The 23,127-nt window shown below is 59.3% G+C and overlaps 1 protein-coding gene across 2 annotated transcripts in view; it reads left to right on the forward strand.

Annotated features, from left to right (window-relative positions):
• GNG7 (G protein subunit gamma 7) overlaps nucleotides 1-23,127 on the forward strand; it is a 121,553-nt gene that overhangs the window by 26,569 nt on the left and 71,857 nt on the right. For both annotated transcript variants that reach the window (XM_040629665.1, XM_040629666.1), the window contains exon 2: nucleotides 4,450-4,507. The gene's annotated coding sequence lies outside the window, so the exon portion shown is untranslated. The remainder of the gene's footprint in view (nucleotides 1-4,449; nucleotides 4,508-23,127) is intronic.

A 23,127-nucleotide genomic window follows, 5' to 3' on the forward strand; every position in this document is an offset into this window, starting at 1 on the left:
GTTAGTCCGGGCCTGAGCGTTCAGAGGAGGCTGACCCTCACCGAAGTGTATCATTACGGTACTCACAAGAGCTTTGCGGGGGAAATTAGGGAATGCACTTGGCCAGGACTGACCGAGCTTCTCTCTGGGTCTGGTTCCTAACAGCTCCTTGAAGGACCGACTGGTGAAGTGTCAGCACTTAGCGATCATCTGGTCTAAGATGGGCTCCCTCTCCCCTCCCGGCTCACTTCCTCCTTTCTAAAATCAGAATTCTAATTTGTCTCTTCAAGACCCTCTCTTAGTAGACTGCTTTTTAGAGTAGCATTAGGTTTATGGAAAAATGGAGCAGAAGATAGAGTTCCCACACAGCCGCCGCCCCTCCACGTTTCCCCGTTCCCGTCTTGCTTTAGCACGGCACGGTTGTGGTCATGGATGAGCCAATATTGATATGTGACCAGTAACCGAAGTCCTAGTTGACATTCGGGTTCAGTCGTTGCCACCCCCTGGCCCGGGAGATCGATAACGGGGTTCTACCCGAAAAGGGCTTTACCCCCAAGAGGGGACAGGGCACTCAGAGGTGGCAGCAGCTCATGAGCTAGTGTGTCCAGTTGGGCACAGAACCTCAAATAGAAGCTTCAGGAAGCCGTTGTGTAGGCTGTCGAGCAGGGCTCCTCCTTCCCTGCAGGGACTCTGGTCGTCATGACTGGGGTTGTCCTGGCATCAAGTGGCTGGGGGATGCTGTTCAGTCCTCCCCAGCGCCCAGGTTGCCCCCTCCCCCCACCCCACACAGAGAATGACCGCAGTGCTGGGGTGCGGGGGGGGGAGGCCTGAATTCTAGATGGAGGGGCAGTTGTGTTTGCACTTAGCAGGGCTGTGCCAACCCTCTGGAAAAATCCTGGAGGCTCTGATTGAGCAAAGTGGGTTGTGACGTGCCTTCCTCCCAGATGAGACGTCCTGTGTCAGTTCGGGCTGGCTCCTCAGTTCCTTAATCCAGAGTTACTGATGATGGGCTCTAAGGGGCGCAGCCCAACGCGACTCCTTCATCAGGGGTCGACCCGTCATCTCCCCTAATATCCGGTTTCACGGCCCTGCTTTTGGCAGTTTCAGATCTCCAGGGTTGGGAGCTAAGGGTCCCCCTGCCCATGCCCCCCACTCACTATTCAGAGACATTGGGCTTCAAATCTGTCGAACCCTTTCAGAATTACAAGGGAAGTAGAAACCACTGGGAAATTAATGGTGGAAACCCCTGGAGTGCCCTTGGCTTGTGATCCACGTGTTTCGTCTTCCCTTTTCCCATTGACGAATGATGCCGCTGATGGCTGCCGCCGAGAATGGGGACCTGCGTGCCCGGGCTCGCTCCAGGCCAGGCCTGCGCTCGCCGAGCCCCTGTGCCCGTCCCACAGACACACAGCGGGGTTCTGGCCCTTCCTGTGTCACAGGCGAGCTTCTGGGGGGGACCTGGCCCATGTCACCCAGCTCTGTGGGAGTGGCCTGTTCTCCCCAGCTTCCCCCAGCTCCGCAGGCCTCCCCTCCGCACCAGCTGGGGGTCAGGAAACCCCGTGGTAACGGCGCACGTGCTGTGCGGGGTGCGGTGAAGCCCGGCAGCTGGCAGAACAGATGCAGCCCCTGCACAGCGGGGTCTCGCCCCTCCTGGGATGCTGGACTGAACCCCTCGATTCTGGCGGTGCCAGCAGCCCCGGGACTTCTCGAGGGCCAAGGACCACATCCTGGAGTCGGTGCAGTGGCTGGACAACTTTGCAGATATCCTAAAAGCCCCTGAATCGGACACTTGCAAAGGGTGAAGGTTATGGTCTGTGAATTCGATCTCAGTGTAAAGGAAAGGCAAAGACAAGGGAAGCGTGTGGACAAGGTGAGGGTCCCAGGTTGTAAGAAGTGCTGCCCTGGATGAATGTCGGTGGTAGTAGTCCTTCCGATGCGGGCGCCCCGATGGCCACCGTTGGAAACCGTGTCCATTTCCAGGTGTGGTTTAGCTCTCCCTCGGCACCGGGCACTTCCCCCGGAGCTTTCTTAGTCTGTGTCTGAGGTCGACCTGCCTCCCCGGCAGTGCCTCAGGCCGGGGTCTGCGTGGGGTCAGCAGGCTCTGCTGTCGTTCTCTTCAAGTTTGGCATAATTTTTGAACGAGGGATCCCAGTTTCATTTGGCTTCCGGCTCTGCAAATTCTGAAGCCTGTCCTGCTGCCGGGTCCCAGCTCCTCGTCCCGCTGCTGGCCCTTCGGGAGGGCTTGTGGTTCCCTCTGACGGGGAAAGTGAAAGCCCCGCATCTTTGCCTGGATGAAGGTCACAGGGACAACTGGGCATCAGCTGGTGCACCTGGCAGCCTGCGGTCTCGTGGGCCCCGGGACAGAGCTGTAGGGTCCGTTGCTCAAGCTGGCCTGGGCTGAGCGCAGCCAAGGTGGGGGCGCCTGTGGTGGTCGCCTAGGTGCACAAGTTCAAGTGCAGGCTGGTGCTGTGGGCTGGGGGCGGGGAGATCTGCGGTTGGTGCAGGTGAAGGCAGAGTGAGAACCCACCTTTGAAAGGATTCATGACACCATGTTCACAGCAGCACGAGTCACATCACCCAGGAGGTGGAGACACCCAAGTGTCCCATCAGTAGCGAAGGGATACACGCAGTGTGTCCACCAGGCACAGGAGCGTCACCCGGCCACGAACAGGGGCGAGGCACCGACAGGCACTGCTCCCGGGGACGGACCCTGAGCCCACGACGCTCAGGGAGGGAACCAGACACAGAAGGCCCCACGGTGTGTGAGTCCACGTGTGTGACACGTCCAGAACAGGCTCCTCCACGGATGGGAAGGGGGCTCGTGGGGGCTGGGGAGGGGTGGGGAGTGACCATCAATGGGACGGGGTTTCTTTAGGGATGATGAAAAGCCCTAAGGTTGGTAGTGGTAATAGTTGCACACTCAGAAAATGCTGAAAAGCACTTTATTGTGCACTTGCCGTGTGGCTGAGAACCCATCTCAGTAAGACTTAGATAACGATGCTCGTCATCAGTCACTTTGCGGGTTTTGACAGCCTCCCCCAGTTGTGTAAGGAGCCACCATGGGTGCAGCTGGGCTCATGGTGCCCAGGACCCCCTGCACTGGTTTTGCAATGTCTTGTGAGTCTTTAATTGATTCAGAAATAAAAACTTGAAGGATCATGTACATAGATGACCCCTGCAAGGTTGAGGCAAGTCGCGGCCTCTCGGTCGGGTCATAATTGCTCTGGCCTTCCTCATTCTCTGTGTACTTTCTCCCCGGCTGGCAGCAGTGTCTCTCCTGCCTTCGTTGAGGCGTTTCCCGGCGCCACCTGCAGGTGATGGTGGGAAGTTCAGTTCTCCGTCCCAGCCCCTGGTTGACAGCAAAGTGGCCCAAACTCCCAGAAAGGGAACCAGCATTAAATCTTTGAACTGAGTAATTTTTTAAAAGATGTATTTATTTGAGAGAGAGAGCATGGGGAGCAGCAGAGGGAGAGAGAATCCCAAGCCGACTCCTCGCTGAGCGCGGAGCCTGACACGCGGCTCAATCCCACAACCCCAAGATCATGACCTGATCTGAAACCAAGAGTTGGACACTTAACCGACTGCGCCACCCAGGAGTCCCCAGAATTGCGTGTTTTAAAATAATTTTATTGTTTCAAAAGGTTTTAAATGTATTTGTGAGAGCAAGAGAGTGCAAGCAGGGCGAGTGGCAGGTAGAGAGAGAAGCAGGCTCCCTGCAGAGCAGGGTACCCTGCGCAGGGTTTGATCCCAGGAACCCAGGATCATGACCCGAGCCGAAGGCAGACGCTTCACTGACTGAGCCACCCAGGTGTCCCATAACCTTTTAATTTTAAAATAATTTTAGATTTTCGGGAGAGTTTCAAAGAGAGTTCCTGTCTGCCCATCGCCCAGTCTCCCCCACACCTCCTGGACCCACGGTCTGTTTGTGTCAACCATGCACTTCTGTGAACCCAGCCCCACTTTGTTCAGATTTCAGCAGTTTGCCCCTAATGTCTTTTTCCTGCCCCGGGACCCCATTCAAGACACCACTTGGTATTTGGTCCTCACGTCTCCTTAGGGCGACCCCAGTGAGTTGGTGGGTGCCCTGGGGCAGGGGCTTGACTCAGTTTCCACCTCTTCATCACAGAATGACCGTGAGGGTCAAGTGATGTGGGCAAACATCTTTACAAAGCATGAAAAGTATGATTGTGTGATCCTTTCATCCTTTGAGTTTGGGAGCCTTTGGACAATTTAGCAGCCATGACCTTGCAAACTTCTCACAGACCTTTCTGGCAAATTGCCTTCTTAAGTCCCACCTCTGCACCGGGAGGCCTGTCTCCGAGGCTGGCAGGGCAGCTGACGGGCAGAACCCCTGGATGGTCTTTGCGGCGGTCTGACCATGAGCTCGAGATCCTTCTCGCTGCTGCCACCACCAGATGACGTGTTTCTGGCCCAATGATGCTCCAGTGAGGTGTTCCGTTTTTCTTGCAGGGAGCGGACGTGTGGTTCCTGAACCTCGGCGCTGAAGACAGCTCGGCCTCGTGCACAGGTCAGTGTCGTGACGTTTTCTTCCTCCGCTGTCGAAGTGAACGCGGGATGTGCGTGGCCGGGCCGGGGAGAGGGAGGAGCTTGGCTCGGTGTGGAGGGTAGCCTGTGCGGAGCCACTGCCCGAAGCAGAGCCAAGTGTCTGGACGGGACGGATCTCTCAAACCTGGCGCCCGTCCTGGCGACAGCGAGGCACCGCAGGGCCTTGGGAGGACTCTGAGCTCGGGTCCTGCTCTCTGTCCGTCCGTCTCGTTCACAAAGGGTGTTGGGTGGCTTTTGTCCTGTGGGGGAAGGGGCAGTGTGACAGTGAGCGGGGGGAGGCTGCAGCGGCCTGCGGCGGCCCCCAGGCTCCCCTTCCGCCCGCCCATGGAGGGCTCTGCTGCTCTCCTGCGGTGTCCTCTGTCCTGTGGGCTTTAAAATCAACTTCAGTTTCCGGCAAAAATTCTTATGGGACTTTGATTAGGGTTGTGTTTCATTTGTCAGTACGTTTGAGGGACATCGGATGTCTTTATAATGTTGGATATTCCCAAGCTGTGTGTGCGCGTGTGTTTAAATGAAAAAACGTTAGAAAAGGAGGCAGACCCTGAAGACGCACATCCCATGGGTCTGTCTCCATAAAGTTTCTAGAAAAGACCCGTCCGCAGGGACGGGAAGGTGCTTGGTGGCCGCCAGGGGCTGGGGTGGGAATGGGGACTTGCTGTGGGTGTGCACCAGGAGCTACGTGAGGGGCGGTCTCTTACCAGAGACTCCTCGCCTTGTGTGCTTCCAACCGGCGAGTTCTGGGGACTGCAACGTGCACCTCAGTAAGGCTACAGGGGATGTGTGTGGCTTCACTCAGGAGAGAGGCCATCTCTGAGGACAGAGGCCAGGAGCTGCGATGGGAGCCCCGGGCTGGGTGTGACGTGTGGGTGCCCAGCTGGTCCCATGCAGATGACCTCCCCTGTGGCGCCCGTGTCATAGAGTTGCCAGCCAGGGGGGTGTTTGGAGACCGCAGCCGGCTGGTGGAGGTGGACTGACGTCCTGTGGAAAGGACAGTGCAGGCAAAGGAGAAGCCAGGCGCCCAGAGCCCCCACCTGGTGACAGCGTGCCTGCCCAGTGACAGTGTGATGGCGTCTTGGTGAGCGTTCTCCCCCCATCCCTCCGTGAGTTCCATCCACATGCGTGATTCTGGATAAATAGGGTTTACTCTTGAACGTGCTCCTTCTGCCTGATGGGCCGCTTTTCTTGTCAGTAAACCTGCGTTTTCCCTCATCTTTCCTGACGCCGGCTTGGCATTCCACATCACAGGCAAATTGTTAGTCACTCCTTTTGAAATAATTTTACACTTGATTTAATTGCTCTGTGGGGGTGTTTGTTTTCCTGTTTTTCTTCTCTCTCTCTTTTTACATTCTGCGAGGAATGTGTTCGTGCAAACGTGGTGCGTCCTTGGCCGGTTGTCGTTGGGGGCGAACTCCCATTCGTAGGTCTGCCGTGCGTGGCAGGGAGGGAGAGCATCAGGGTGTCGCCCTCCACAAGTGCCGGTCCCCTCTGTTGTCTCCCCGGCCGTCTGAGCAGCCGGGCCAGTTTCAGGGCTGCTGGGTCGGGTTGCTGGGGATTCTGCAGCCCCCAGCTATGCCTTCTGTGAGCGCCCTTACGGACCTTCCTGGAGGGGGTCTCTCCGCCTCGTCAGCAACGTTCTTGAGCTCTTCATACGTGGTGTTTGAACTTTCCGCTTTCTGTGTGTGGACGCTGCCTGGTGTCCGTGACACCTGCTGTGAATATTGCTCTGAGTGGGCCGTCCACTGGACTCACCGTGGGCTTTCTCCTACGGATCGAGCACACTGGCACTCGCCCTTGTGTTTTCTTTGGCATTCCCCCAAATTTCAAGATGCTAGAAAGCAATGCACCTGTCTTTTGTTCAGATTGCATCTTTTATACTTAAATCTTCAACGCAGACTCACTGCTTGGTCTGAGCCCCACCGTGCGGGGTGGGGTGGGGGACACTGGGCAGTGTGGCGAGGGGAGGGGCACTGAGGGAGGGGTGCAGAATGAATCGGTGAGCTGGCCCACTGTGGGCAGACCTGGCAGGGGCTCTCCTGCAGGAACTCCTCGGAGGGGGGATGCCAGGCTTTCCCTGGTCCTGTTTTAACTAAATAGTCACTCGCAGAGCTCAGGCACTGTGTGAGGTGTCTGTGGGCACCTGGCCAGGGTTTACCATCTCTGAGAAGCCGGGTGTCGCCAAGCGAAGGCTGCTGCCACCTCTCCTGTGGCAGGACCAGCCCTCCAGCAGATACCAGAGCTAAAGGACTAGCAGGAGTTTGGGGTGTTTGCTCCTGGAGTGTTGGGTGGGAGGTCTGGGCCACAGTGCTGCAGTTCCCCCTGGCGGCCACGAGGGGGCAGAGAAGGCCTGCAGGCCAGGCCTCCAGCTGGGTGTGAGTGGAGCTGAGGCGGGGCAGGCAGGTGCAGGCCCGCACCTCAGGTGTTTCCAGCCCTCCGCTTGCCCCTCTTGGAGCTCTGTGACCACCCTGTCCCATTCTTCAAGACATTCCAGCCCCGAGGGTTCCCTGGTCAACCTGTCCCAGGCCCTCTCGCCCCCCACCTTGCAGATCCCGAGCCTCCCCTGATTGGGACCAGCATCTGCCAGTGGGCCCCTTCCATTGGGTGGAGAAGGGAGGAGGGAAGCGCTGGCTTTGTGACCTTGGGGCACCTGCACCCCCAAACCCACCCTGGACCCGGGCATGGTCTGGCACAGCAGAAGCTTTGGCACAGAAATGAAAACACAAGATTGGGGGTGGGCAGCCTGGCTGCTGCACCCCCACCTCAAAGACTGAGCCTTGCTTCTGGAACGTTCCCTCCTCCCTCCTCTGGAGCAGCAGCTGGTGGCTCCAGCCCCACACAGCCCTTCCTTTGGGGACAGCACCAACCGTCAGCAGCCCCCCCCAGGCGTCCCAGGCCTGGAATCTGGCTGGTGTCGCCGTGCAGCACCTGTGGCCTAGTGTCTGGCCTGTGTCACACCTGCTAGTGCAGTCGGCTGCATGTTTACTGCCTGGGTAAGGGGTAGCCCTCCCACAGACTTGGTCCCTTCCCTCCGCAGGGGTTTCTGAGTGGGTGCCTGGGCCGGGCTCTGGGGAAATGGCAATGACCAGAACAGGGAAAACCCTTGGCTCCCGCAGAGCTGACGTCCTAGCAGGACCTGGGGACCCACTGCGGCTTTCCCTGCCTCAGCACTGCGGACATCAGGTGGGTCACTCTTTGGGGGTGTCCCCAGTGCTATGGGGGCGGGGCAGCCTCCCTGGCCCCACCCACTCGATGCCAGGAGCTCCACCATGGAAACAACCACAGATGTCCCCAGACATGGCCTGTGGTCCCCTGGGGACAGGACAAGAACCCTGCCCTAATGGTTTCTCTCACACTCTGTCTTTAACGGGGATCCTGGCCACTGGGTGGGTCTTCCTGCTGCCTGGGAAGCTCTGGAGGCTGGAGCTGACGCTCGCCTCCTGGAGTGGCAAGCCAGTGTTGCACCAGCCTGGCAGCTGCCTGGGACAGCTCAGACCCCCTGTCCCCTGAGGGCACTAGACTTTCCCTCGGAAGTCACCTGGGCTCGGGTGTTCCGGGCCCTCATGGTGCTAGCTTTCCTTTGGATGAGACATCGTCTTTGAGCTGAATCTGGTGTCTAGAGCTGCGATTTCCAGCGTGGTAGGCACGAACTACCGGCAGCCCCGAGCACCCAAACTGGGGCCACTGTGGAAATGAGATTTTGCATATATTAGGTTAAATCTATGATTCTTAACTGAGGGCGCTCTTGCCCCCAGGGGACACTGGACAGTGTCCAGGGACATCTGTGGTCGTCATACTGCAGGTATAGTACTGAGTGGGTGGGGCCAGGGACGCCGCTCAACCACCACGCCTCCTCGGAGTGGCCGGCCCCCGGTGTCCATGGTGCCGGGGGAGGGGGAGAACACTCTGGACAAGGACACGGCTGAAAGTACAAAAGAGCTCCGTGACCTTCAAACAGCAGAGTGTGTTTTTCTGATGGCTCCCTATTGTCCTGGGAGCTTTTGAGCATTCCCGCCCACTGCAAGCGCAGCTGGAGCCTTTTGTCTCCAGAGGGGCCCTTGTGTGGAGCAAACCCCTCCCCCCAGCCTGCTCGTCAGAGTGTCCGCGCGCGCTGCTCTCCCCCGCGGGTTACCCACTTCAGGTCTGTCCCAGGCATGTGGAAATGCAGTTGTTATCAGTTCTTTCTGCAGACAAGCTGTTCTCCTGCAAGAACTGCCAAGATAGTCGAAACCTTAAAACGTTCTGCTCGCGAAAGGTCACGGGCTGCCGCCGCCATCCCAACAGAAAGCACATACAGAACGTGCATAATTCGGGGCCCTGCCGCAGCCCACGGCGCCCGGAACCCTCTCCCTGCAGCCTGCGGGCTCTGAGCTGGCAGACGGGGACGCTGGTGCTTCCCAAGGCAGCAGGGACGGCTCACACAGGAGCGTGACCCTCCCCTGCGGGCGCTCCCCTGGGGCTGTGAGGCCCCAGGGGCCACGGGCCACATCATGGGAGGTCTGTGGCCGTTACGACTGGGTGCTTGGGCCAGGGGTGCTGCTGAGTCCCCATAGCACCCAGGACGCCCCCAGAGAGTGACCCACCCCATTGTCCACCACGGCGAGGAGAGAAATCCCGGCTGCACGGGACTCTCGCCTTCAAGGGGGTGTCAAGATCACACCTTCTTGTCCACGTGCACCACTGCCTGGTTTCCACCCATGTTGTTTCCCAGACCCTGTGGGCCAAGGTGTGCCAGAAGGTTCTATCTCACGGGCTGGCTAGTGCTATGACCACCTGATTTTACCCATTTGACAGGACCCCAGCGCGTTCACATGGGGGATTGTTGGAGTAGGGGCCCCCTCAGCGGGGCCGCTAGAACCGGAACAACCCAGTGGCCACACACGGGCGGAGACCATGCCTCCATGGGCACAGAGATGTTGCTGGGCAACCGCTCGCACAGTCAGCTTCCCTCGGGGCAGGGCATGGCACACACGTGCCCGTCGCTAGTCATCCAGCTGCAGCCTCTTGACTCAAAACAGACACAGGACGACAGTCACATATGACAGGAAGGTGGGGGCGGGGGAGACAGGAGCCATGTGCTGGGCAGTGGGGTCTCTGCATCTTCCCAGGGCCCATTCTCAGCCCGATTCCCTTAGAGCCAGTGGGCTGGTGGCTCATTTCCTTCCTTCCCACTTCATGCTTTCAGTTTGCAAACTGAGTGCTGGGGCCCCTCCGGGCCAAACTGCTCATAGCTGCCTGCAGAAGCCCCTGGTGCAGGACCCAGGACACGGGGTCCACGGGACAGAGGGGGTCCACGAGACATAGGGCTCAGGCACGGCCTGGAGAGGGCCCGCTGGGGCGTGCTCAGCAGTGGGAGGCAGGGAGAGGGACCTGGGGGCCCAAGAGCTGTGCTGACTTCAGCCTGGCAGAGGCCTGAGTGGGGGCTCCAGATGCAGGTCCGTGGGTTGTTGGGGGCTTGCCTCTAATGGCCACAGATGGAATCACCGGTGGTCTCTAATTGTCACTGGTGTCCCCCATGCACTGGTAACCGGAGGTGAGGCCTTTGGAGGGGTGATACTGTGGTTTCTAGTAAGGTTTCTTACTAGGAAAGATGTATCTTGGTCTTCATGCACTATTCCCGGCTCACTGCTCCCCAGACTTTGGAATGTCTGAGTGAAAGGAGCATCCCTGTATGTGACTGACCCTGACAGTGATCGGAAAACCCCAGGGCGCTCTGTCCTTCCGTCTCACAGAGAGTGTGTAACGGGTGACCACACACCCGGCTCCACCCTGTTTATCAGCTCCTGGTTCTGCAGGTCAGCAGTGTGGACGGCGTGGCTGGTGCTGTGCTCTGGGCCTCACCAGGCTCGGCGAGAACGAGTGCTCGTGGAGGCACGGTGGAGAAAGAAGCCGCTCCATGATCACTCCGGTTGTCAGCAGGATTCAGCTTGTCTTGCTAGCAGCCAGCAAGAGGCCACCCTGAGCTCTTAGAGGCCACTCTCAGGTCCTGTCCAAGCCACATGGTCTCCTCCACTGGCCTCCTCACACTCCCAGTCTCTCACGTTAGGAAGGTCCCTGACCCTTTGAAGGCTCACCTGATGAGGCCAGGCCCACCCAGGTGCGTTCCCTTTTTAATTAACTCAGAGTTGACCAATTTGGAGGCTTAATTCCATCATTCAAACCCCTTCTTCCATACAAGTCATCTAAGCAAGGGATGGTATCTTATCACGCTCCCAGGCCCCGTCCACACTCAGGGTTAGTCCACGCAGTGCGCTCACCCGGGAGCAGGGATCTGGGGGCTCTTGGAATCCTGTTGGCCACAAAGGGGAGGAAGGGAGCAGCGTCATTTGAGACACAGCCTGGCCTGAGCCTCAGCTGGGGCTGCTCGGGCGGAGTCTTCACCCTCCTTGTCTGCCTTCCAGCCCCTGCTTACTGGGAGTAATGCCAGGACCCTGGGGGGGGGGGTGCTCAGGATTAGGGGAGAGAGGAGGTGTTTGGAGAAGGCACAGCATATCTTGTCCCAGTTTACACCTAAATGTATGCATGGCTTCACCTAATTTTTTAAAAACTTGTATTTTGAAATAATTTCAGGTCCCCAGGAAGTTACAAGCTCTTGCCCGGCACGGCCCGTACCCCCTCTGTCCAGCTAGCCCCGGTGGTGGCATCTCCGTCACTAATAGTGCAAAACCAGGCAGTCGGCATGAGGATTGTGTGTGTGCTGTTCCCTGCTGTTTGCCACACACGCAGATTCGGCTTTGCCCCGTCGAGTGTGCGGGACTGTCACACACCCATGAAGTTGACAGAGCTGCTCTCACGCGTGTGCGCGGTGCCTGTGGGGGCAGCCGGCGGGAAACAGACACAGAGGCGTCTGCCTCGATGGCACCGTGGGCCACGCCCGGTGCTCTGGGCCATGCCCTCCCCCGCCACAACTCTGGGGGGGCCTTGCCGGCCCCTCTTCAGGCAGCCAGCCCTTCCGGTGGGTCTGTTTGCAGAAGGGCCAGCGCCGGAGGCTCAGGTTCAAAGCCAGGTGCACCTCCCAGACGCACGCGCCCCCGGGCAGCTCGCCTGACCTTCCTCAGCACGGAGGCTGGGCCCGCTGACCCCACTGCCATCCTGGCATCCACAGGGAGGCCTCAGTGATAGTGAGAGACTCCAGTTCCTTCCGGGGGACAGACCCTGTCCTCAGCTCCCTCGTCTGTCCTGCCCAACCCTGGAGACCTACAACGACATCCCCTTGCTGGAACGAAGCCTGCCTCCCCTTCCCCCGAGGTTCTCGGCTGTTTTCTCCGTGCCTCACAGAGTCTGACTCATAGAAGGTGTTCCCCGTGGCGGGGGGCTGTGTGTTTCCTCCTCGCATGATACTGACAGTGGCAGTGCCGGCTGCGTTTTCCAAGATGGTGCCCCAGGTGGGCGCCCTCTGGTGTCCACACCCTGTCTAATCCCTGCTCTTCGCACTCAGGGAACCTGGGACTAGACGGGGTGCCACTCTTGCGGTTAGGCTAATGTGAAATGGCAAAAGGGATTTTGCACATCTAGGAAGAGCCCTAATCAGTTGACTTGGGGTTCATCAGACGAGATGGTACCTGGGTGGGCCTGACCTAATCAGGCCAGCTCTTGAAAGAGCCCAGAAGCATATCCAGAGTATCTACCCAGGTTCACGGGTGCGGGGAGGGGGGCTGGAGGACGGGGACGGGAGTTAGTGTTGAACAGTGCTTGGGGTTTGTAATGTGAAAACGTCGTACACATCCGTCGCGCATCAACACGAATATTTTAACGCTAATGAGCTGTATGTATAAAAACGGATGAGATGGTTGTGTGTTTTTTACCAAAACAAAGAAGGAGACGGAGACGGAAAGAGCAGGAGCAGCAGCAGAGGACATTCTGCGGCCTTGAAGACAGCGAGCAGCCACGTCGTGAATGCTCGGAGCCGCGCCCGTCCAGGACCTCTGGTCCCGCGGCTGCAGATGAGAGCCCGGCCCCACCAGGCCTTGGAGGTCAGGCCGCCGAGACCCTGAGTGAAGGGCCCCGTTGTGTCCGTGTCACAGATGAGAAGACGGTGGCACAGGGGCTGAGTGACTTGCCTGGGGCCACGTGGTCGGTGTTTTGCGATGTTCAGATCAGCTGCATCTGCCCCCTGGGCCAGACTAGAAGCTCCCCCGGGTCAGGGATTTTGTCCGACCACTCACAGGTGCTTAGCAAGTGAGTGAAAGAAGGAGAGAAGGCTCTGGCCTGGTCCTCACCTGACCTCCTGCACCGAGAGGGAAGTCTGACCTGGCCTGGCGACACGTCAGGGACTGTGGACAGAACCAAGAAGGAGTAATGATCACATGTGGCTTCCTCAGCACAGTCATCACCGGAGCTGAGCTCTGAGCTCATTAGCCTCCTGGAATGCAATGTGCTGTTCCCTGGCTCCCTGACTCATATTCCCGCTCATCCAGACCTCTGCTCCTAGGGGAGGCGAGCTCTCAGAGCTGGGCACCCTCTGGCCCACGTGAAGCTCGCAAAGCCAGGAGCAGCCGGAGGGACGGACAGCAAGGTCTGGCAGTACTCCCGGTGGGTGTTTCCGGCACCAGGCTGCCAGCTGTGGGCGTCCTTGACAGGAGTAAAGGTTGTGGGTGTGAGGACAGGCACACGGAGTACGCGGGCAGCACCCGGGATTTGGGCTGGGGTCACATCTGCTGGTCCCCCTGGCAAACCATTAACCAGGCCTTCTGTGCCCCGGCGCCGTGGGGTAGAGCCAGCTGGCTCCCTGGGCACCGCAGACACTGGGCTGCGTCTCGGGCACTGGGGGTGGGGGTCAAGCAGGATCCCTGGCCCCACACACTCGAGGCCAGAGCTCCCCCCCCCCCAGTCGTGACAGCCACAGACATCCCTTCATCACCCAGAGTCCCCTGGGGCAGGACTGCCCTGGGTGAGACCCCAGTTGAGCAAACTGATGCTGACAGCACTGCTGGAGAGTGAGAGCAGGTGTTCAGGGAGGCCTTCCTGGAGGAAGTGATGTCTGAGTTGAGGTTGATGATGTCCTGGAGCTGCCGGGGCCAGGGAGCCCTTCTAGGTGCACAGCAGTGGAGCTGGTGCCAGGACCAAGGGCACAGGCTGAGGAAAAGGAGGCAAGGAGGCCAAGGGCAGAGGCTGGGCTTCATCCCCCGGGTTCCAGGCCCACCTCTGGCAACGATGCACTGACCTTGTTTTCCAGATTAGGAAACCAGAGAAGGTGAGGATGCTCCGTCCCCCCAGCGGTGGTGGGCAGAGGTCCCTGTGGGCTTCAGGCCAGCTCGGGGGGTGGGTGGCCGTGGGTGCTGGAGCCAGGCCCAGGAAGCTCAGCCCCTCACAGCTCTGAGACTGTGTCAGCAGGCACCTGCCCCCCCCCCCCAGTTTCCCTTTGGTGAAACTGGGGTAACAACCGCCCTGACGCCCAGGGCCATTGCAGGGAGTCGATGAGGTAAGCAGCTGCCCAGGTCTGGGCACGGCCAGGGCTCTGGATAAACAGGCAGCACGTTCCTTAGCCTGTGGTCATTGGAGGTCACCCTCCCCGGGCCCTTCCTCTTTGGGCTCCGCCTCCCTCCTTCCCAAAGACCCGCGAGTTCATCCGGCTTCTCTGGTATCCATGGAAACGGTGGGACTGACAGAGAAGCCCCAGGCCCTTCGGCAGGTGGGTGGCGAGCCCTGGACCCCTGCTCCTATCCTGGCGCTCTTCTCTCTGATGGATGAGAAAGAAGGGGCAGAACCACGTGGACAGACCATGCCCCCTGGCCTAGAGCTGCACCCCTGGGAAAGTAACAAACAGAGTCCACCCTCTGCGGTCCCAGCCTGCATCCACCAGAAAGGACCCCAGCTGGGCAGTAGTCTGTGTCCCGAGCCAACCTTGTTTTCCTGTTCCCTGGGCAGGAACAGCCCGGCCCACGGAGCGGACCTCTCCACGCCCAGTGAACACCTGGGCCATGGCGGGGCCGGGCCGGAGGGGCCGGGTTTCCTGGCCCCCCACCTGCGTTCCCCTTCCTGGCACTTACAGGAAGTTTGGCCGAGCTGGTCTCTGCATGCTTCCCAGAAGACCAACTTGCTCCACCGCCTCCTGGAGGGAGCCCAGCAGAGATCGAGGCCGCCGGGGCCACTGTGTCTATGCACAGGCTGTGTTGTGCCACACGTGGGGAAACCAGGACAGAGATGGCCTCCTGAGCATCTGGAGGGTCTTCTTTCTTTCTTTCTTTCGTGGTAAAATACACATAAAATTCATGATCTTAACCGTCTTCAAGTGCACAGCTCCACGGCATGAAGCACACTCACCCCGTCCTGCAGCCCCCCCATCTCCAGAACATTCCATCTCCCCACACGGAGACTCTGTCCCCAGGAAGCACGGACTCCCCAGCCCCGGCGCCAGCCCTGGCTCCCACCAGCACCTCTCTGTCTGTGTGGACGGGACGCCTCTGGGGACCTCCCGGGAGTGGGGTCCTGCGGGATGTGTCCTTCTGGGTCTGGCTGCTCTTGCTGAGCCCGGCGTCCTCAGAGTCCGTCCACGTCGTGGCAGGTGTCAGGGTCCCTCCTTTCTAAGGCTGGATTGTGTTCCAGCGTGTGGACAACCATATTACATTCATTCCTCCGTCAGTGGACGCTTGAGCTGTTCCCACCTTTTTTTTTTTGGCTGTTGTGAATTGTGCTGCTGTGAACACGGGGGTGCAAATACCTGTTCGAGTCCCTGCTTTCACTTCTTTGGGGGATAAAATACCTTTTGTCCTGCTTTGACACCTCCCCTCCCCTCAGGACACAGGGGAGCCCAGTCTGAACTGCAGAATCCAAGATATTGCTTCTCCCTCACCCACCCTCGCTTGGACCCACACACCCCTAGGAAGAAAAATGGACTTTTTGCACAAAGAAAGATGCCATGGGATGAAGGTTCCCAAGGTGCAAATGGTGTAGGACGAGAATGACCTCTCCCTCGCCCTGTGCTCTTGGCCTCCCTGCCTGGAAGCAACCAGTACCGGTTTCTGGGTCTTTCCCTGGTCATGCCCCGCCTCCCAGGCACCATTTCTGACCCTTAATTCTTGCAGGGTGGAGTCGGGCACCTGTCAGAAGCACAAACCTGAAGCCACTGAAAGGCGGGGCTGAGAGGGAGGGTGGGAGGGGCTGTCAGGTGGCCAGGCCTGTGTGGGCGGGGCTCCAGGGAAGCTCACTGGCCCAGTGCTGCAGAGCCTCGGAGGGCCCGCCCATCGGCGCCCAGGCCCGGGCCTCTCCAAAGCGGGTGCTTAATAATGGTAATGTGCCCCCTTGTTAGGGGCCTGATGTGTGTGTCCCCCAAATTCCTCTGTAGAAGCCCTTACCAATGGGCTGGTTTGGGAGGGGATCGGTGTTAGGCGAGGTCACGAGGGTGGGACGCCCATGGTGGGATCAGCGTCCTGGTAAGGTAAGAGAGAGATCAGGGCCGCTCTGTCCCAGACACAGCGAGGAGGGGGCCACCTGCGGGGAAACACATCCCCCCCCACCAGGGACCGACCCTGCGGCCCCATGATCTCAGACTTCCCGCCTCCCGAATCCTGAGAAGTAATGTCTGTGGCTTAGGGTGCCCTGTCTGTGCTGTTCTGTGACAGCAGCCAGAATGGACTAATAGAGCCCATCACAATATTTTTTTTAAAAAAGGAAGAAAGGCAGTCTGCAGAACGCACCATGCGGCATTCACCTGAGGGCAGGGGGAGTGCTTCGGAGGACGAGGGTGGGCGGTGGTCCCCTTCAGATCCTCACGGTGGCTTCTGGCGTGCAGGGTGGGTTGAGCTGGCGGCTCTGTAAGCAGTCAGGGTGGGGGCGGGGAGACCAGAGAGGCACGGGCGAGTGTCCTGGGGTCGCTGTAACAAGAGTACAAACCAGGGGGCTGAGAACCACAGGATTTCTTTCTCCCACATTCTGGGGTCAGAAGTATGAGGTCGAGGTGTGATGGGGCCACGCTCCCTCCCCAGGCTCCAGGGGAGGGTCCTTCCTGCCCCCTCCAGCTCCTGGGGCCCAGCACCCAGTGGCTTGTGGCTGCATCTGGGCAGCCTCGGCCTCTCCGTGTGTGTCTCTCCTCTTCTGATAAGGACACCGGTGCCTGGCTCAGGGCCCACCCTAATCCTGCGCAGTCTCGTTTTAACATAACCAGTTACACCCGCAGAGACCCTCCCTCTCTTCTGAGAAGGTCACTGCAGAGCCTGCTCCGGCTGCTCTGACAAAGCGCCGTGGACGGGGCAGTGTAGACAGCGGGTGTGTTCTCAGGGTGCGGAGGTGGGAGGTCTGAGATCCGGGGGTCTGCCGAGGCGGCTGTCCTGGGCGTGCAGACACTGTCCCTCCCCGTCTCCTCACCCAGTTGTCCCTCTGTGCGTGTCTGTGTCCCACCCTGCTCTTCCTGCAAGAACATGGTCATACTGGACTAGGGCCACCTTTGTGACCTCATTTAAATTAATCACCTCTTTAAAGGCCCCGTCTCCAAGTACAGTCCCACTGGGGGTTCGGGCTTCGACATAGGAATCTGGGGGACACGACTCAGTTCCTGTCAGTCACCTTCTGAGGTTCTTGTGGACATGAACTGGGGAGGGGACACTCTCTTCAACCCACCATGGGAGGTGGGGGGTGAACTCAGTCCTCCATCAGGGAGGCTGTGCAGGAGGGAAGGGGGGACGGGTCTCCCCCAGGAGGAGGCCCAGATGGGCATAGATGGGCCTCTGTGTGAGAGTCCCTTAGCCGAGCTGTGGTCTGAGCTTTGGGAAGTCCTGCCAGGAGGGGAGCCTTCACCCCCACCCTTAACCCCTTTTATAAAGGAAGGTGGAAATGGCTGGGAGAGGTTGCCCAGGGTCACAGAACAGCCTGAGTGCGGCCCGCGGTCTCCACCCTGCAGGTGGGTTGTGTGCCCCGTGCCGGCTTCCCAGCCAGGGGTGCCAGTGGCGCGAGGAAGCCCCCAGGGCGCCTGAGGTGGCCGGCACCAAGGGCCTGGGAGCCTTCCGACACCTGGGACATCCCCTTGAAATCTTGCTTTTGCTTTTATTTATTTTTTTTTAAAGATTTTTATTTTTAAGCAACCTCTGTGCCCAACACGGGGCTCAAACTCACAACCCCAAGATCAAGAGTCGCACGCTCTCCTGACTGAGCCGTCCTGGCGCCCCTTTTCCTTTACTTTTAGTGGCTTGAAAGTGTTGCATTCTTGCCTGAGAGCTCTCTAATTTGCTTGGATGGAAAATGATTTGGACTTTTCCCCTTCTGTGAATTGTGTTGATCTTGCGGCTGAGCGGCCCCTTGGGGTGGGTCCTGCTCTGGGGTGTTGGGGTCGGGGGAGGGCCATAACTGTGTCTGTGGCGGGATCGCAGGGCGGGGCAGCGAGGGCGAGACCTGGCCTGTGCAGTTGAAGCAGGGCGGCGTCCGGAGCCAAAGTCCAGGCCTGTTAGCTCTGTTTTCTTAATTCCACCGGTTGAAAAAGAATGTTTTTGTAACAACTTTGTTGAGATATAATCCGCTCGCCTCTCGGTTCACCGTTTTAAGGTGTACAATTCTGTGGGTTTTAGTACATTTACATGATTGTGCAACCATTTCATTATCTCATTCCAGAACATTCCATCACCCCAAAGGGGAATCCTGCCCCCATCAGCAGTCCTCCCCCTCCCCCAGTCCCCGGCCCCCACGAGCCCCCTTCCCATCCATGGAGGAGCCTGTTCTGGACGTGTCACACACATGGACTCACACGCCGTGTGGCCTTCTGTGTCTCGTTCCCTCCCCGAACGTCATGGGCTCGGGGTCCGTCCCTGGGGCAGCGCGTGGTTCTCTGCCCCAGCCCCTCAGGACTCTCTGGTCCTGACGATTCCAAAAAGCTTTTGTCTTTTGCAGGTTTTATATCAGAAGTCACTAGACTCAAAATTAAAACTGAGAAGTGATTTAAATATTTATTAATTCATTTAGCAATAAGAATAATAAATACTAAGTGACTTTTTTTAAACAAGAAGTAACCGTGTTTTCAAAACAAGCAGATTTGGAGGGAAAGCGGCAAGGGGCACCCCAGAGCCTAGGCCAGACGGGGAGAGACCACGGAGCAGGATGGCCATGTCCGGTGTGGGGTCTTGGGGGAAATCCAGGGGCATACGCGTCAAGCGCGGCCGCTTTGCCTTACCAGCTATGACAAACACGCCCTGGGAGGGAAGATGCTCCCTGATGGGCACTGGGTGGGGGGTGGACGAAACTCTCTCTACTGTCTTTGCAACTTTTCTGTAAATCCCAAATTATTCCAGATGAAAATGTCATTTAAAAACATGGGACAAAAACAAACACACATGGGACAGAACGAAAGAAGTGTGGTTGAGGGCTGTGGCTGCGGTCAGGGGAGGGTGGGGGGCATCCACCCTGGAACCCGGTGTCCCTGCAGGAGGAGCTGGGTGGCGGAAGAGGGAACCACAGGCCACGCAAGTTAGCAAGTCCTGACACAACGCCAGTCATGTACCAGAGACAGTCATGGTTGCTAGACCTGGGAAAGGTGTGGGTGACGGGTGGGGGTGCTGGGGATCCAGGAAGGTCTCTGAGGAAGGACATCCAGGTAGACCCGCCAGGGATGGGGAGGAGCGTTGGAGGCAGAAGTGGAGTGAGCCTGGTGTTGCAGGGTGGGGACAGTCATGAGGCTCACGGCCAGGTGCCCTGGGGATGGCCCTCCGTCGGGGCTGGTCCCGTGCTTTTGATTGGGTTGATGGGCCAAGGCTCCCAGCAGAGCAGAGTCGGGGCCGCAGGGGCAAGTGCCACGCAGTATGGTGGGTCAGCTCAGCCTCCCTGGAGGAGCCCAGTTCCTGGGCCAGGCCAGTGGTTCTCAAAGGGGACACTGGAGCTCGGCTTCACCCCGCACTCTGTCACAGAGACCCAGGGTTGGTGTCAGCCAAGCGCTGTCCCCCAGGCAGGCCCGGTCTCCCGGAAGCCTCTGCCTGGCCGCCGTAGGCTTGAACCTTCTCTCCCCTTCCCAGTCAGGATGTTCCTGGTATGCAGGTGGAATACATGACCTGAGTTGGGGGAGAGACGCCGGGCTCACCCTGGTTTGTACCCTCTGACCTCTGGTGTCTACTGTCTTGCTCTGGTGTCAAGTGTAGCAGGGATCAGACTCAATTTTTCATCAATACTTAATGCAGGGAGTCTCCTCTCAGCACTGTGGATGTTCAGGGCCATGCTGGACACTGTGGGGGCTGCGCGGCATCCCCGACCCCCACCCCCTCGATGTCCGGAGCACCCCCAGTGCGACAACCACAGATGTCCCCTGGGAACAGTCAGCCCAGGTGAGAGCCACCCCTCGTCCAGGCTCTTTGACAAGGGGAGGGCAGGGAGCCATGCCCTCAGGGTACAGCACCTGCTGGGAACGGGCCCGGGGACACGTGGAGCCGCCAAGCAGCCATGCCAGGAAGGCTGCGGGACCCAGGGTCCGCTGCTGGTTCTTGGTGGGAAGCACAAGGGCTGGGAACTGTGCCTTCCAGGGATCGGGCAGCCAGAAATAGTGTCTGCGCAGAGAGCTTCGCACACTCCAGCCCAGGAACCGGGACCTGCACAGCCCCTCGCCCTGCTGCTCAAGCACTTCCGGTGCCGACACAGGGCCCTGAAGTCTGACCGGCGGCTTCCAAAGTCGTTTCTATCATTGGACCGAGGCAGGGGGTCTCAGCGGGGCTGGTTCTGCCTGCAAGACACGGGGCCATGTAGGGACATCTGTGGTCGCCACAACTGGGAGTGCTCCTGGCACCGAGGGGTGGGGCCACAGGTGCTGCTCAGCCCCCACAGCACCCAGGATGCCCCCCAGAGAACGCCCCAGCCCAGTGCTGTGTCTGGCCTCCCGCTAGCCCCGAGATTCTGTGAGTCTGGTCCCCGATGTCACGGGATGATGCCAGGATATTGGCGGGGCCCCCTCTGCTCTGTGGTGGGTGGGGAGTCACGGGGACACGGGTTCACTGGCTGTTCACAGGAATGCCTCCTGTTCTGGTATGGGCCAGAGCTCCTGTGCCGCCTGCGTGAGCCGGGAGCCCGCGTGAGCGGGGAGCCCGGGTAAGCGGGGAGCCTGCGTGAGCGGGGAGCCCGGGTGAGCGGGGAGCCTGGTTGAGCCGGGAGAAGCTGTCCTCTGCAGGAGTGGGGTGGGGGGCATGGTGCAGACACCTGTGACACTTCCTCAGGGCCCTCCCATGGCCGCCGAAGGTCCTGCTGGCAGTGGGCTGGCAGGATGTCAGCAGGCTGTGGCATGGCCATGGCCTCTGTGGCTGTGTGCCTGGGGCTTCCAGGAAGCTCGCCTACACCCGGAGGGAGCCTGGGGGGAGGGCGCCCTTTCCAGCAAGCTCCGGGTGGGGCTGGGACAGGCCGAGAGGTCAGCTCCTGCGAATCTGCCCCAGTGTCCAGAAGGAGCGGTAGGTCCCCCTTCCCGGCCACCATCTAGGCTGGCTGAGTCAGGGCTGTGTCACGTGCAGGAAAGAAAGGCCAGCTCAACAGCAGGCAGAAGCAGCCCCAGAAGCTTCGTCAGGTCACGTGACTTCCCTGGCAGTGTGCCCCCTCCCAATCTCTTGAAGACTAGAGCCAGACGCCTCAAAGTGGCCACTTGGCCTGTCAGCCTCTTTGGCCTCGCTCGCCACCCCCTCCCCTCCCACACATTTGCAGGAGCTGCCCCGTGGGCCACCTTCCCTCCAAATATCCCACTCCTGCCTCTCCCCTTTAGGGTCTTTGCTCCGAGGTGCATTTTCAGCCAGACCTCTTTTCTCCGGCTCATCTTGGAACCCCACCTCCCTCTCCCCACTGCACCCGTCCTTCAGAACTGCCCCAGTGCCACCAAGTGAGACGATCTCTGTTTTCCGTGAGGATTTGTGTGCGTGTGTCCCTGCCCTGTGTAGACGTGCAACCTATTTAGCGTTGCCTAGACCAGGGGTCGCGAACCTTCCCCATAAAGGGCCAGACTTGGTGAATGTTTTCGGCTTTGTGGGCCAGACTCTCTCAAGACTACTCAGTTGTACCCTTGTCAATGAATGGGCTGTGCGCCAATAAAACTTTACGAGGACACCCCCCCCCCGCCTCCCTGAGCCATGGTTTGTCCGCCTCTGAATCAGAGGGGTTCCTACAGAGACCCATCGTGATCCCACCACATGGAGACATTGAGTCGTGTTGGAGGCAAACTTTCAAACTTTAGAATTTGTGTCAGATGACTAGGGAACGAAAAGTCCTTTGGGGGTCGATGGGATCCCTTAATGCAGAGGGGCTCCCTGGGGGACGCGGGGCCACGTTCGGTGATGTGTGTGGTTGTCGCAACTGGGGACACTGAAGGAGTGGGGGCTGGGGTGCTGCTCAGGGAATAGCTCACCTCCACGGCCGCCGCGCTGGGGACGGAACCCTGCCTCCCTGCATATCGGGTTGTAGCGTGTGGTCGGTTCGCAGTGCTCCATGTTGGGTGGCCCACCTGTGAGAGGATCTCACCTGCCAGCACCTTCCATGGTCTCTGACAGCGCCCCTCACGGCCAGCAGGGCAGGCTGGGCTTATCCTGTGACAACAGTGGGGGAACTGAGGCTCAGAGCCAGGCCCGCAGCCCCCAGCCCTGTGCTCTCTCCAGCTCCCTTTCTTCAGTGTGGGGGTCTGCTCACGGTTCTTTGCCCCAAGAACACTCCTGTCACGTTCTGTCAACTCAGGTCAGCCCCTGAGCCCGCGCTGGCAGCCTCGCAGCGAAGAACGTCAGCAGGGCCTTGCCGGTGCCGGGGGACGGGGACCCACAGGGAGCGGACATGGTGGCCCTGCCGCGTCTGCCCGGGATGCGTGGTGGGCCTTGCTGCTACCAGGCCGGGCGTAACCACATTCAGGAGTAAGGGTGTGGGGGGGCAGGAGGCACCCATTTCTCGAGAGTCTCCACGAGGCCACGCCCGTGGCAGGCGCGGATGCTTGTGCTGCTGGAAAACGAGCGGCGTACCTTGGCAGCGCACTAATGCGCCACGCAAGAGGGGTGGCCGCCGTGGAGGACGGTTTGCAGGTAAACACGGGTTACCAGGTGACCCAGAATTTCCAGTCCTGGGTCCACACCCAAAGGAATGGAAAACAGGTGTGCAAACAGCAGCACACTTCACAATAGCCCTGAGGTGGGAACGACCCCAGTGTCCCCCACACGCGGGCACATCCTTCAGCTGCAAGCAGGAGTGAGGCCCCCATACACACTGCCCCGGGGACAGATCCCGAGCCCACGACACTCAGGGAGGGAACCAGACACAGAAGGCCCCACAGCGTGTGCGTCCACATGTGTGACACGTCCAGAACAGGCTCCTGCACGGACGGGAAGGGGGCTCGTGGGGGCCGGGGGCTGGGGAGGGGGTGGGGAGTGACAGCTGATGGGGTGAGTTTCCTTTTGAGGGGATGGAATGTTCTAGAACTAGATAGAGGTGTGGGTTGCACAGATGCCACTGAATTGAACAGTTAGAATGGTAGCTTTCATATTATGTGCATTTTAACAAACAGAACCTTGTGCAGGGTCCCCAGGATTCCACCTGGTGCCCTGTGACCAGGCTTGTGTGCAGTGCAGACCTCCTCCCCATCTCCCTGGATCTCCCCAGCTCTGGGCTGGCTCCCAGGTGTGGTTCCCTGCCCCTGAAGCCCTGGGCCTGTGCCCGGGGGGGGGGGGGGGG

The sequence above is a fragment of the Ursus maritimus genome, unplaced genomic scaffold (genome assembly GCF_017311325.1).
Source record: "Ursus maritimus isolate PB19 unplaced genomic scaffold, ASM1731132v1 scaffold_14, whole genome shotgun sequence".
NCBI classification, from domain to species: Eukaryota; Metazoa; Chordata; class Mammalia; order Carnivora; family Ursidae; genus Ursus; species Ursus maritimus.